Source organism: Culex quinquefasciatus, chromosome 2 (genome assembly GCF_015732765.1).
Source record: "Culex quinquefasciatus strain JHB chromosome 2, VPISU_Cqui_1.0_pri_paternal, whole genome shotgun sequence".
NCBI lineage: Eukaryota > Metazoa > Arthropoda > Insecta > Diptera > Culicidae > Culex > Culex quinquefasciatus.
The window spans coordinates 22,765,689-22,778,602 of NC_051862.1; the positions used below are offsets into that span (position 1 = coordinate 22,765,689).

Genomic DNA, 12,914 nt, shown 5'->3' on the forward strand with positions numbered 1-12,914 from the left:
GTCAATAAATTTTTGAGTCCCTTCAAGAAGCATGCTTTGATTTTTCGCTATAAAATTTGATACCTCCCACCTCCCAAATTATGTAGGGTAATCCATCCTAGACTTGAAAAACATTCACTAAAATGATTTTAATTCATTATTTAGAAGTTTAAATATTCTCAAAAAAATTAGTGCATCATACAAGATTTTGTTTTTTTATAAGAACTACAAAATTATTCAACAAAAACGTGTTTAAGGCTTAAATATTCAAAAGATTTATATGCAGTTAGACTCCGCATCAATATTGGTCTAAAACATCAGGGGGCAGATAAAAAATTCAAAAAACTTCAAAACGTCAATCAAAAATAAAAGTGTAATCAAATGAAAAGAGTTTTAAAAGATTTTTCTTGCTTTGTAAATCATATAAAACCGTTTTAATACCCTTAATCATGGCCAAGATCGAGGGATTACGAAAAAATAAAAATAAAATATAACAATTGAAATTCCAACTCATAGTTACAACATTTGGAAGGAAAAAGGGTTGCAAAATGCATTTTACACCTTTACAATAGAACCATCTAAAAAAACCCTGAAATTGATGAAAATGGAAATGTTTCTAGAAAAAAATCATAATTTTTCAAAAAAATATTTTATGTGTACTCCAAAACAAACCCAAAAATCAAACAAAACAAACCCAAAAATGAAAACAAACAGTCATGCCTCGGTTTAGCACCACATTACAATCCGAACGTCTGATGTGAGATACCGAAAAAAAACATAAAAATGCTGTATCTTTGGCCTCTTTCGACCAAATAAGTTCGTTCGCCCCTCAAAAGAACCGTACAAATCTCTTTTTTTCAGAATGTAAGTAGTTTTATGAAAATTTTGAGTGTTTTCAAAAAATTGTGCTGTTACTTTTGAGTTTTATGAATAAATCCCAACTATTTGATACCCATTGTAAACAAAATTAAAATTTTCACTATTTTTTCGAAAGTACGTAATTATGTGAAAAAATATACTATTTCCAAAAAAAACCAATCATTTTATACCCACATTGTAAAAAACTGAAATTTGTAGTTTTTTTACAGGAAATACGTAGTTTTGTGATAAATTTAAGTATTTTGCAAAAAAAAATGCTTACATCATCCCGATTCCAAAAACACTATAATCTGTTGAAGTTTGGATGATTTTTCAATGCCTCCCATATAGCCAAAATCCCATAAGCTCTGTGCTTCAGTTGAGCACTGGGTCGTGTTTAACCGAGGCAGCTGAACGAATCATAACCGAGGCAGTGCAAAACCGAGGCATGACTGTAATTTGAAAAGTTTAAAAAAAAATCTGCTTCCCAAAAACCTGCGTCAGTTTTCAAATTGTGCACAGTAAAAAGATGTGTTAATTTGGACGGTGAAATTTTGGAAGGTTGACCTCTTCTATGATGTAATTTTACCTCAATTAGAACTGATAAACTGCCATTACATCAGAAAAGTGGTAAATTTACACAATTTTTCTGACATACCCCTTCCCAGATGTATCATTACCATGATTTTTTTTACTGTGTGTGTGTTTTGTTTTCGAAAAAAAATAAGATATAAGATAAGATATAAGATTATCCCTACTAAATACAAATATTTCTTCCAGAAATCTGCGTCCTCGAGCTGACCAGGGGCTTCTCGCACGCTCGTTCGCAAGGACAGACTATCAGCGCAACTCTCCCGTGAGGTCCATTTCTGACGCTTTTAACGACGCCTACAGGTTTTTCGAATTTCACGAACACGTGAGCAAGTTCCGCGAAAAGCTGCGCGCCGAGTTCAAGGAGAGGACACGAATTCGTTTAAGTAGAAACTAAAATAACAATTTTTTAACGCGTTGTAAATTATGTTTGTATTGTGCTACCTGTAATTGTAATTTATTTTATTTGTAAGAGCATCGAGCAATACCCAACCATTTAGACCATTTAGGTCCGATGGGTTAATAAACAATTCAACAAAAAAAAAAATATAAGATAAGATATAAGATAAGATATAAGATAAGATATAAGATAAGATATAAGATAAGATATAAGATAAGATATAAGATAAGATATAAGATAAGATATAAGATAAGATATAAGATAAGATATAAGATAAGATATAAGATAAGATATAAGATAAGATATAAGATAAGATATAAGATAAGATATAAGATATATTGACGAGAGGAAATGTGGCGAAAAGTCGTGTTGCCAAAAACGGGATGGTACTTTACTTTCTTTCAAGTTTGATAAGAGTTGATTCCATGCAAATTTTTAATTATTTAAAAAATAATGTCCTAATTGACATGTCTCTTAAAAAAATGTGTACCTGAGAAAATTCTCTGAAATTTTCCTTTTCAAATCGGACGAAATTGGGCAATTTTTTTAATTGGCGATATCTCGACAACTATTGGTTCGATATTCAACGTCAAAAAGTTAAATCTTTGTGAAATATTCTTATCATTCTAATGAAAATATTTTCAAAATTTCAAAATCATGAATGTTTGACTATCTCCTCTTAAACCCGTTTATTTTTTTTGGTTCGTCATTTAGGGCTAGTGATTTTTCACGGCGAAACAATCAAAATTACGCGGCATGAAATTTCACGGCAATTTAACGGTACTCTAAAAACTCCTTAAAATAAACGTAAAAATGTATTCTTTTAGCAAAATTATTAACAGAAAACTGTCTTAAAAGTAAGCAGTAGTTTTAGATTCAAAGTAAAACGCGTTTAAAACCCCCTGACACAAATGATTTATTTGAAAAAAGGGGTATGGAATTAATCATGGGAAATTTTGAAGAATTTCCGTCAGTTGAATTCTAGATTTTTTTATAAGGTCTTACAAACAAATGTGAACATTAAGTGTATCCCGGCTACTCCAATGAACATTGACATTAGGTGTGAAAGGGATACACTCAATGTTAATCATTTGTCAAGAATTTATGATTCAGTTGTTTTTAATTTTATTGAGATTTTATAAAATTAATTTGCTTAAATACCTTCAAAACGAAGCATGTCCTGAACCTCTAATTCATCAAAACTAGAAGTATTAAAATTTCTAATTTCAGTAATAGGGAAATTTTAGTTTTTTAATAAAGTTCAGGCAAAACATCATCAATAGCAGTTTTCACATTTATTGATGATTAATAAAAAATAATACATTGCAATATGGTTAACAAATATGATTTCAATATGTATTCTTTTACTTATCAATTAAATCAAAACCTTGATCAAAACACATAGTTGATTAAAGAGAATAAATTTTACAAAAATTTAAAAATAAAAAAGGTATTTTTTGCGTTTTCTTTTAAAGAAGTGTTGATTAATGTTCTTTTAAAATCTTTTTGGAATTTTGTGGAATAAAGAAACTAGCTGCGTTTTGTTGAATATTCTAATGAACAATATCTTCAAAAAATAGTTGTAGATCTGATATGAAATACTTCTTTATTTGTGAACTGCATTTAAAATGCTTGTAAAAAATCTTTTAAAATGTTTCAATTAAACAAATAAAGCGATTTATTAATTGAATATTTCAAATTTCGCAGCATTCCACGTTATTTCCCAAAGTTCACGAACAAGGGTGAATTTCACGGACTACGCGGCTTCCGTGAAATCGCGAAAAATCACTAGCCCTAGTCATTAGGGTGTCCTACGCCTGTAAATCTGCTGAGCAGAGCTGAAAATGTCAGGGGTCCTGACGCGAAAATCGGCGACGCATACACGATTTTTTCAGATCCATTCACTGAACCGCAAAACCGTGACATAAACAAACCCGACCCAGTCGTGAGTGCCCTAGCTCACTGTGCAGCTGCAATGCGAGGCAGTAGTCTACCAACGCTCATTCGACGTTGCACGCACACACATAAAGAAACAAGTTTTTACACAAAAAGTTGGTATTTGTGCGTGGAAATGTAATTTTGAATATAAGTTATGGTTGTTTTAAGTGTTTTGCACAGTCTAGAACCATTCAATTGTTTAAAAATAGTCAAAATAGTGTTTAGAGAGGATTTTACGAGTCAGTCATACGACACGAATTGAGTGAGTGTAGCTCATTTTTTCACGTCTCTCATTCTCCAGCAGCCGACCGGCACGAGTCAGGCGGCAGTAGTTGAACGGACACAGTAGGCTTACAGTCACATGCTAGCAGTGAACTGACATTTTGGTTTGCTTCATGTGTACGATGGGTTGGAAACATTTTGCAGGCCTGCTGCTGAGCAGATTTATTTGAAAAGCGGGCACAAACCATAATAATTAGGCCTGTGTTTTAGTCAATTTCGTAAACACCACATGTTTTTTTTTAATGTTGTGCTAGATTTTTTAAACTCAAAACATTTTTGCTTCAAAGTAAAAAAAAATCACCTTATTTTTGCGTCCAAGATGCTGAAACGGCGCGGAGTTGTTGAAAAATATGGTTTTTACAAAAGACCACCCTAACATGGCGTAGGACACCTATTTGAAAATATTTTTTTAAGCAATCCAGAGGCGTGTTCTCGATTTTCGACTTACATACATTTTGTAAGGACAGCTGCCAAAATTGATAAATATGAAGAGCGGTGAAAAAGTCTATTTTTGTTACGAGTTGCACACAACATTTTGTGCAATTCCGAAAAAAACACCTTTTGAATTGTTTTGTTTTTTTCAGTAAAACATTTGTTCCTTCCTTAATTTATTCAGCACTCTATTGACGCTGAAAAGTACATATCAGAACTGTTATTTTTACTTTTCAGCACTTGCATCGAAAAGTAATGCTTTTCAATATTTTTTTGATTTGTGGATTCAATTCACCGTCTTAACACATGAGCATTTGACTTAAAATTCAATGTATATTTGAATATTGACGTTAGTTTGGTTTGATACTGTTTTATGTGAAATATAGAAATTCAACTGTAAGTTTAAATGCATGATTAATCCGAACATAAACTACCGCTCAACTTACATGGGGCTCATGAATCTCGTTCCACAGATCACAGTAATATACACGGCGCCATGTTGAAAATGACGCATCTATCCTTCCGCTGCGCTAAATCTGTAAGAAAAAAAAAACAGAGAAAGAAGAAACACAAACAAAGTTAGTACACAACTAATAATCATACAAGTGTAAGGAGAGAAAGACAAAAAGTTCAAGACGCAAAAGCATTCCAGGGGGTAGAAAAGGGAGGAAAGAGAGAGAGAGCCATCAGATAACCTCAAAGAGGTTGTTTATCACTTCGAGAGGATGATAAGAAGGGGGTCAAAAGGGGAGAAACCCCATCCGTTGACGACACCACAATAGTGATGACGTAGAAGGGTTGCATAATGGCCATTCATAAAGAACTCGAGAGCATTCCAGTGGCAGTGGCATCAGTTGCATTCTTTGCTCTCGCGCTCTTTGTTCGTCGCTTGCTGCGATGTTTGAGATCAAACCGCCAATCCCTGTGTAACTGTCAATATAGTCACTTGACAGCGGCGGGGGACGAACTTTGTGAAAGTTTGTGCCGCAGGAGCATAATGACATCGCGAGCGTGGTGGTCGTGTTTTACTAGCTCAACGTTCAGCTTACAGGCAAATATTTACTAGTTTAAAAGTTGGTCCTTGATGCGCGGCCTGGCGACGGGTTTAGAACAGAGAATGTTTGGAAAAATGCTTTTGCCAAGAGTCGCGAAATGCCATTAACTCACAAATAAGGAACTTTTTGCGTGATCTTCTAAAATGAATCTTTAGCATTTCATCAGAAAAATCAACGATATAAAATAAGATACGCAAATATTTTGGAAATAACTTCAGATTAAAGTTCAGTAATCTTTTATTGAAAATGTAATTACAAAAGCCGGCTCGGTCCTTACCAGGTCCCAGTACCGAAAAGGACCTAATAAAAATAATTTTATGAAAAAAAAAATCTTTTATTGAACTCAATCTTGCCAGACCTGCTGACCAAATCCACCAATCTGCCGTCGCCTGCCGCCACTCGGACTGTCACTGTCTCGCTATTTCCAAGGCGACGTCGTTCCGCAATATTTTCCCAAATCCCGCTGCCGAATCGTCGTAGCATAGCATAGCATGACGTCAGATCAAACATGCGCACTGCCTTGCCGCCAGTAGTAGCCTACTAGAAGCAGTCGACAGTCTGCCACGACGGGTCCTCTTGTTGGCCCCCAGTAGGCCCTGAAATGGAAGGCAGGCAGAGGGAGAAGTGTGCAACATCCGGCAGACATCGGTCTGGTCGACGTCGTCGTCGTCTGAAAGGACTCGAGGCTCGAGAGGGTAGTCCGTGGCATTTTGGAGCTTTGCACTGAGTGGGATTTTCCTGGTTGATTTTCGTTGAATTGGGTGGTTTTTTTTGTACCTTGGGCAAAAGTGCATCATCGTGATATTTTCTGGGAATGCATTTGCTTCTTCTTTCGCAGTGTTGTCACTGTTGTTTTTACTATTTTGACGTGGGCGCAGGTAAAGAAGGAGGAAAGCAGCGGCTAATTTTCGGTTAGACGACGACGACGACGTTGGGCGAACTCAATGAAGGGCTTCGCAAATGATAATGAATAGATTTTTTTCGTGTTGGCAGCTTTTCTAGTGGGGTTGAGCTGGAAACATCGTTTAATTGATTTGATTACCTCTGTTTGGGTTTGTAATTAATACAGAGTCACAGGAAATATTTGTTTCATAATTTAATAGTTTTTTTTTTCATGGAGTAAAAAATACACAAATCAAACTCCGTTTATCGACTTATGTTTCACGCCAAAGTAACACTCACTCAAAAATTTCAATTGTTCTTTCGTGTTACGGTCTCTCCCTGGTATAAAAACATGACCTTAAATTACGTCAACCTTAGGGACCCGTTCTGCGTTCGTTCTCTTTCTTCAAACTGAACTGAACCCACAAAGTTCTCTTCAAAGTTTGGAACGCGTTCTGTGAACCGCCTGTAGCCAGAGGTCCTCTATGGCAACTGTTTAACTTAAATAAACATTCAGTAGAACGTTTTGTACAGAGTTTAGTTAGCTCGGTGGTAACATGCAAGTACAGTAATCAAAGGAAGTGAGTTCGAATCTCAAGTATTTGAAATGTGTTTTTTGTTTGGTTGAATACAAACTTTTTGACGACGATTGAAATTAAATTTTTGCAATTTCGTCGTGAAACTACTTACTTTTCCTGTCATTTTTGACCGACGAAATAGCCTACTTTTCTGTACCAAAAATAACAGAATCTAATAGCAACACTTTTCAAAATAAATGCTGAAAAGCTCTACTTTTCAGCACTGAAATGGGTGCTGAAAAGTTGAACTTTTCAGCACTTGTTTCGAAAAGTAACACTTTTCAACATTTTTTTGATTTAAACGATTTATGGACAAAATACATGAAAATTCTACTTAAAATTTCACTCAATGGGTGTTTTTCGAAATTGCAAAAAATGTTGTATGGAACTCGTTGCAAAACTTGATTTTTCAGCACTCGTCGTATTTATCCAACTCGGTGAACCTCGTTGGATAAATGTACGACTCGTGCTGAAAAAATCCTCTTTTTGCAACTTGTTGCATAAACTACTATTTTATACAAATCAAGAGAACCGTAAACTGGGTCAATCGGGACGCATGGGGCGAATTGGGACAGCAGCTTAACCATGTTGGAGCACGGTCTGGGTCTGAACAGCATTAGAATCGATCGCTCCAAGATTCTGGAAGCCGTAGCCAAGCTCAAGATATCCAACACGACAGGCCCGGACGGAGTTCCATCGATTGTCCTGAAAAAATGCATCGACGGGCTCCTGGAGCCTCTCTATCTCCTCTTCAATCTATCTCTCTCTATTGGATCATTTCCGAAGCTCTGGAAGCACGCCTTCATGTTTCCGGTACACAAGAAAGGTGATAAACGGAACGTGGACAACTATCGTGGAATATCAGCACTGTGCGCCGTCTCGAAACTTTTCGAGCTAGCGGTCATAGCTCCAGTTTTCTTCTTCTGCAAAAACCTGATCAGCGAGGACCAGCACGGGTTTATGCCATCGCGGTCAACAACGACGAATCTACTCACGTTTACGACGTTCGTGACCGACAGCTTCACCGCCAGATCGCAAACCGACGCGGTGTACACCGACCTGTCGGCAGCGTTCGACAAGCTGAATCACGCTATTGCGATCGCAAAACTGGAAAGGATGGGAATCGGCGGGACTCTCCTCAGTTGGTTCCAGTCCTATCTGGCCGACCGGAAAATCAACGTCAAGATTGGAGACTGCTTGTCGGCTGCCTTGATGGCCTTTTCAGGTATCGCACAGGAAGTCATCTCGGACCACTCGTCTTCCTTCTATACCACAACGACTGCAACCACTCCCTCTCTGGACCGCGTCTGTCCTACGCAGACGACATGAAGATCTACTGTCAAGTGAATAATGCAGCCGACGCTCAAGCCCTCCAACAGGATCTGAACATCTTCGCGGACTGGTGTGAAACAAATCGAATGGTCGTCAACCCCACCAAGTGCTCTGTCATCACCTTCTCCAAGAAACGCAACCCAATCAAGTTTGACTACCAGATCTGCGGCACATTAATTCCCGGGAGAACTGTGTCAAGGACCTCGGCGTGCTTCTTGACACGGAACTCACATACAAGCAGCACATATCATACATGATTTCCAAAGCCTCGCGACAGCTCGGCTTCATCTTCCGTGCAGCAAAAGGTTTTACAGATGTCTACTGTTTGAAGGCTCTGTACTGCGCTTTGGTCCGTTCAACGCTGGAGTATTGTTCTGCCGTATGGAGCCCCTACTACGAAAACAGTGCGGTGCGGATTGAGAGTGTGCAGCGAAGATTTATCCGGTTCGCGCTCCGTCGACTCCCCTGGCGGGATCCATTTCATCTGCCTAGTTACGAAAGCCGCTGTAAACTGATCAACCTTGACACCTTAGCAGTGCGTAGAAATGTCAGCCGAAAAAAACGAAACGAAACTATTGGCACTACGCCCCCCGGGGCATGGCCTTCCTCTAACGTGGGATTTCTGCTCCAGCGCCTCTGACGAGACAGGAGAAACCGGGACCGACGATTTACTTCACCATCCGATAGAAGCTCAGTGGATAAGGCGGGAATCGAACCCGCGTCTCATAGCATCATCGGGATCGGCAGCCGAAGCCGCTACCCCTGCGCCACGAGACCCACAGAAATGTCAGCCGTGCACTCGTAATCTCCGACGCTCTGACTTCTAGATTGCAGTGCCCAGCCATCCTTCGAGGACTAGACATTATGGCCCCGCTTCGAACGCTTCGTAACACTCCGTTCTTGCGTGTTCCTGTTCGCCGGACGAACTATGCTATGCATAGCGCGTTGACGGGACTACACAGAGCATTCAATTTTGTAGCTTCTTTGTTCGATTTTAATCTGTCCCGTGACGTCATCAAAAATAAGTTTTTATTGTTTTTTAGGCGATAATTTGTGTACATGTACTTAGTTTTAAGCACACCATTTGGGCATGTGGTGCCTGTTGGTGTTAAACAAATAAACAAATAAATATTTTGATTTCACTGGTTGGTTTCGGTTAGAACAGACTCAGACCAACAAAATGTGTACATCCATTTTCAAATTCAGTGCTCTAAAAACTGCTCCCTATTCAGACTGTAGTCCCGATTCACCCCAGATAACGGAAACTACAGCTGGCAGGCTAGGAAGACTAAATTAAACGGTTCAAAAGTAAAAAGCACTCCCAACTAAAATGGAGACGAAATCTTATTGCCACCATGATTTAAAAAAAATACATGCTTTTCAAGTTCAGGAAAAAAGAGACTCGAACTCACTACCCCTGATTACTAATCCTAATTGTTACCACTAAGCTAGCAATACTGACATGTAAACGGATGATTCAAAGTCAATGAAGTTTAGCTAGTCTACTGAGGTCTTATCAAAGGAAAATGTTGAAGTTCTGAGCTGGGTTCTCGGTTCGTTTCAAAAAGGCCTACTGAACGAACGTTTCTTAGAGACGAGCGTTCGTTCTCAGAGCTGTTATTTTTCGTGTTGCTTTGTGAACTTGAACGAACGGAGAACCCGTTTAAAAGCATTCTGTATTAAATTAAATTTCACGAATTTCAGCACCAAAAGGATTCAGCATGTGCCGGTTGTTGCCTTCTTGCAGCCACTGAAAATTTATTTGATCTTAATCAAATGTGCTTCAAAATTGGCAATCATTGATTAATGACGATTTCCATAACTTTACATGAAATGGGATAATCGTTACCAAAAGGAATCAGCATGTGTAGGGCACTATTCTAAACAACTTGTTGAAGAAATTTTGTCAAAATATTGAAAGCGACGCAAAATTTATATCTTTGAACGAAAAATCATGACAATGATGGAAGTCTTCACGTTAAGGCGTAACCTTGTCCCTGATCACGAATCTGATCTGATCTGATCTGCATGTATAGATATCTCTTGACGAAGGGGGTGTTTTTCAATAATTTACAGGCTAAAATGGTGGTGATAGGGAAATTTTATGGCAAAAGGATAGGGAAATTTTATGTAAAATTGGACGCCCGATTAGAGGGTATACTCAGAATTCCGAAAAAATGTATATTTCATAGGAAAAATATTTTTCAAACTTTCGTCAAGTTTTGTTATACCCGACGTAAACATTTTTTGGACATGTCATTTAACAGGAAATTTAATGTACTTTTCGAATCTGCAACAACCCAGAAGAGTCATTTTTTCCAAACCCCCTTTGTTTATGCATCAACATTTTTCTAATTGTCTGCTCTACAACTTTGTACAACATTATTACACTCTAAAAAATAACCCAGCAAAGTTGGAACAAACACGAAATTTTAAAATGAAACTTTTTGTTCTAAATGAGAAAATTACCCTTCTAGGTTATACCAGATTCGAAAAGTCTTCCCAATTCCCGTAAAACAACATGTCCCAAAACTTTTTACAGTCGAGTAACAAAAAAAATCAGAATTCTTGAAACGATTCAATGAAATTCTGAGTACCAATTGTACATAAAAGTCCATTTGACACCCAATTTCCAAACCATCACCATTTAAGGCTGCAAATCATTGAAAATCACGTCTTTTTCAAATGTTTATTCCATTTTTAAGGCATTGATTCAATTGAGATTTTTCATTCAAACTCACCAAACCTTTCTAAATAGTACTAGGAAAGAATGTCCGTATAGGAATAGTTTGGAATTACAAAGGAAAGAAGATTTTTGCTAAATATTTTTGTAAAATTAAAGAAAATCAACAAATCCGATGGAAAAAAGACCAACACCTGATCATGGTAAACATACGATATTTTTGTTTATAGTTTAGTAAACCGATGGCAACGAATTTGTTACTGATATTGAAGGACTTTTCATTAAGAAATTCATTATTTTTGTCAAAGTTTCTGTTCAACCCTCAAAAATGAGGGGGCTGACACGTTGTTTTTGCAATTCCGCTGTAAAACTGTCAACTTTTCCTGCCCTACTAGAGAAACGAAACGGCCTACTTTTCCCTACCAATGATAGCGGAATGGAAAATTAATACCTTTGAATACCAGTGCTGAAAAGCTCTACTATTCAGCACTGAAATGGGTGCTGAAAAGTTGAACTGTTCAACACTGGTATCGAAAAGTAACATTTTTTTTCTTAACACATTGATGTTTGACATACAATTTCATTCAAAAGGCGTTTTTCGAAGTTGCAAACAATTTTGTAAGCAACTCGTTGCAAAACTGGTTTTTTTTTCAGCTTTCGTCGTATTTATCCAACTCGGTAAACCTCGTTGGATAAATGTACGGCTCATGATGAAAAAATCTTCTTTTTGCAACTTGTTACATAAACTACTGTATCATAAAAAAATGTGTTGCAATAAAATTTTAACCATTTAAAATGCATTTTCCTGCGTTGATAATCATTTTCGCATTATCAAAATCGTATTTTTTGTTTTTCTGTGTACTGTAAATAGTTTTTTTTTCGCCTTAAATATAAAAAAAAACTAATGTTTACAAAGCAACTACACTCAAAGTTCTACTTTTTTTTTCATTACAATGTTGAAAGCATACCCTAAGCAATTCTCTACGAAATCGGTCTTTTTTCTTCAATTTTAATTTTTGTATTTTTTATTCCGGCTGAAATTTTTTGGTGCCTTTGGTATGCCCAAAGAAGGCATTTTGCATCATTAGTTTGTCCATATAATTTTCCATACAAATTTGGCAGCTGTCCATACAAAAATGATGTATGAAAATTCAAAAATCTGTATCTTTTGAAGGAATTTTTTGATCGATTTGGTGTCTTCGGCAAAGTTGTAGGTATGGATATCGACTACACTGAAAAAAAATGATACACGGTAAAAAAAATTGGTGATTTTTTATTTAACTTTTTGTCACTAAAATTTGATTTGCAAAAAAACACAATTTTTATTTTTTTTTTATTTTTTGATATGTTTTAGAGGACATAAAATGCCAACTTTTCAGAAATTTCCAGGTTGTGTAAAAAAACATTGACCGAGTTATGAATTTTTTAATCAATACTGATTTTTTCAAAGAATCGAAATTTTGGTTGCAAAAATTTTTCAACTTTTTTTTACTTACTTTAGTGAAATTTTGATAAAGTGCACCGGCTTCAAGTTAAATCCATATTTTGGTGACTTTTTTGAAAATAGTCGATTTTTTTTATTTTTTTAAATTAGTGCACATGTGCACATGCACATGAGATATTGCAATGCAAAGGTTTAAAAACAGGAAAATTGTTGTTTTCTAACCCAAACAGCCCACAATTTTTCAATGTCGATATCTCAGCAACTAATTGTCCGATTTGCAATGTTAAAATATGAAATATTTGTGAAATTTTCCGACCTTTTCGAAAACAATATTTTCAAAATTTTCAAATCAAGACTAACAATTCAAAAGGGCCAAACATTCAATATTACGATTGATTGATTGCAAATTTGATTTTACATCGAAAAATGAAGTTGAAAATTTTTTGCGACCAATATTTCG

At 36.6% G+C, this 12,914-nt stretch overlaps 1 protein-coding gene across 50 annotated transcripts in view; it reads right to left on the bottom strand.

Annotated features, from left to right (window-relative positions):
• Positions 1-12,914, bottom strand: part of LOC6052303 (sodium channel protein para) — a 228,697-nt gene that overhangs the window by 154,934 nt on the left and 60,849 nt on the right. For all 50 annotated transcript variants that reach the window (XM_038252955.1, XM_038252972.1, XM_038252954.1 and 47 more), the window contains exon 3: positions 4,927-5,016. The gene's annotated coding sequence lies outside the window, so the exon portion shown is untranslated. The remainder of the gene's footprint in view (positions 1-4,926; positions 5,017-12,914) is intronic.